Source organism: Morus notabilis, unplaced genomic scaffold (genome assembly GCF_000414095.1).
Source record: "Morus notabilis unplaced genomic scaffold, ASM41409v2 C11473635, whole genome shotgun sequence".
NCBI lineage: Eukaryota > Viridiplantae > Streptophyta > Magnoliopsida > Rosales > Moraceae > Morus > Morus notabilis.
Genome location: NW_010387598.1, coordinates 1 through 2,830, shown reverse-complemented (window position 1 = coordinate 2,830; position 2,830 = coordinate 1). Strand labels below are relative to the sequence as shown.

The following is a 2,830-nucleotide window of genomic DNA, read 5'->3' as shown; positions in this document are numbered from 1 at the left end:
AAAAAAAAAAAAAAAACCATCCTTTTCCCCAGCTTACATTCCATTCTTGAGCCCAACCGAACCGGCTTCTATTGATTTCCGTTTCTCGGCGGTTCCTCGGAGAAGGGAAATTGGGTGGGAGCCGCTAGTTCATGCAGCGGCAGAGCCTACGCAAGGCGGTGCCGTTCCTCCTTGTCCTTAGTGTCCGCGAGTCGCCCCTGAGGGTGTGGATTATCGGTTACGGTCTGCTATGTGTCCGCCACTCCACGTGTGTCTGCGTCTATGCCAAGTACCGCAGGCAGAGGAGGGGAGCGGTGGGAGTTTGAGTTGGGTGTCGGGGAGAGTTCTGGGTTGTATGTGCTCAGATGGACGACGAGAGTTATAGGTAAGTTCCGGGGTGAAAAGTTTAATTCTTTTTGTTAATATTGACATTTGCATATTGAATTATGAAATATGATTGTCTATATATTTCTCCAAGATTAATGCTTTTTGTTATGGATTAAGCATTAATTCCTGAACTTTATTTGTGACATTCAGATTCCTTAAGCCTAGAAAAATGTCTCACTTTGCAACTGCTGTTGCATTTGTGAGGAATTACGTTCGGGGTAAAGTAAAATAAACTTTATAGCTGGGAGAAATTTTAGAAATTAGCCCCTTTGTTGATGGAAGAAAAAAAGAAAATCCTTTGTTGGGGTGAGAGCAGCTCTAGGCATATTGGAAAGAAAGTGATCCACGTCATCATGAAAAAAAGTTTCATGATACGTCCTGAACTTTTAGGATAATTAAATTGGAATAGAACAATAATTTACCCTTATAAAACTATAGAATATTGTTGAAAGATACGATTGCAAAGCGTGTATATCATTCTGGAAAATGGATGAGAGTGCCGATGGGATACTGAAGTTAATAGTTACTAATGCGGTCTACAGAATTGGGGCAACCGTAAACCATATGTGTGATATGGTTTGACACCCCTTCGTTTTAAGGAAGGGCATCTGAGTATGCTCACAATGTGCGACATACTACGTTTCTCATTTGTGGTTTGTGTTCGATTTTCCCAATTACCTTTGTTGGCTGTCTACAACTGCACTATTTATACCGTACAGATGTAGACGAGGTTAGTTTCTTTGACGTGGTAATTTCCAAAACTCAGAATGTGATCACAATTCCTCAATATGACAATTCCTCTTTTTTTCTGGTTGATGGTGATATTAATAACTGTGTTTGATTTTCTAGTTTTTAGGTCCATTTCATATTTTGATCCATTGTTCCTTGGGAACATGTACCATATTGCTAAAAAAATCATTGTAACTGTTACTTATTAGTTCCATTTGATACTTATGATCCAATTGTCTTAGATACACCATATGAGATTGCTCAAAAATCATTTAGCCAGTATTTTTGCTTTCTCCTCTCAGCAGTGTAGCAAAGCACCTGGAATCTGCAAATACAATGTTTTCGTTTGCATGGTGGGTCCTCCGGTTCTACTGGGTATTTACCGGTGGTCAAGCTTGTGCAATCCTCCCATCAGCTTTAGTGGTTTGTGCTTTCTCTCTCTATGTCTATCTCTCTGAAATTAAACTATTAAACTGCAATAAATCTTAACTTGGGGTATGCTGTTGGCACTGCAGGCTTTGTATTCTTTTCCTTGGATTTGATGTGCTCTTTGTTGTTTTCTGCGTTGCATGGGTTTGATCATTGGGATAGCTATTTGCGCTGCCTTCCATGTATTATTGCACTTCTATTTGCAGTGGCGGACCATGTAGTTTTATAATTCATGTCCGCAGAATGAGTCGTTGAACACAAACAAAATGTTCCTGACATCTGTTAGTGATTGGTCGTTAGTGTTAAAATTGAAATCTGAAACTAGATCTTTTATGCGTGTATTGAAAATTATTTTGTTGCCATAGTTTATTGGTTCCAGTTTCGGTGGTCTTTTGGAACAAATGGTAACATCAAGTATTAGCATTCTGAGAATCTTGTTTAGAAGTCTTGGTGTCGTATGTTGGATTTACCAATCATTCACTTGATTTAGAGCTCAATTTGAACTTGCCTCATCAGACTGAGTTGAGAAATCAATAGTCATGTTCAGAACGTCTATATAATAGATGACCGTCTTAGAGTTTCAATCAAATTGGCGACACACTTGTCTTTCCACAGGTTTGTTTTGATTAGGAATAAGCAAGATGGATATAACGTGTAAAGTTGTTTGTTTTATGGAGCATTCGACATTCATCCTTTTGGAGAAAAACAGTTTCTGCATATGTTGCCTTATTTTTATCTACTTTTTGAGTTTATGAAGAACGGGCTTTTGCATGTAGCTTTAGTCTTGTTTCGTTGCACTTCTTTTGGCATCCTTCAATTATGTTATATGATCTGTTGTTAAAGCAGGAAGGAGCATCAAAAAGAAAACATTGAGCAGTTGTGAATATTCAAGATCAGCACAATGGGGAGAAATGAGAAGCTTGCCTGTGATGCACAAGGACCTTGTGAAGGAGTGATGACCGAATGTGGACCATTGAGCATGTTCTCTCCCAGGAAGATGCGGTATGTAGACCTATTTTTCTTTTGTTTAACTTTGGCTTTTATACATGATCAGTTTGCTTACTGATTGTTTAGCGGGTTAAGAAATGCATATCTAAATTTCATTCTGATGGCAAATTTGTCAGAGTGTTGCATCTGTCTTACTGCTTAAGAAGATGGCCTGGAACAGAGGCAACTTCCCAGTGGTCGCCATTTTCATTGTTCTTGCATCGGTAAGTGGCTTTCCATCAATGCTGCATATCCTGCATGTCCTCTCTGATAGCACTAAATGTCTCGGTTCTACAATCTGAATGTCATAGAGCAATTT

At 39.0% G+C, this 2,830-nt stretch overlaps 1 long non-coding RNA gene across 1 annotated transcript; it reads left to right on the top strand.

Moving 5' to 3' along the window:
• The first annotated feature begins 7 nt into the window (after positions 1-7).
• Positions 8-2,812, top strand: LOC112095302. Its single transcript, XR_002903772.1, has 4 exons — positions 8-364; positions 1,398-1,518; positions 2,371-2,526; positions 2,649-2,812. It is a non-coding gene; the product is annotated as an uncharacterized LOC112095302 (long non-coding RNA).
• Positions 2,813-2,830: the final 18 nt, after the last annotated feature.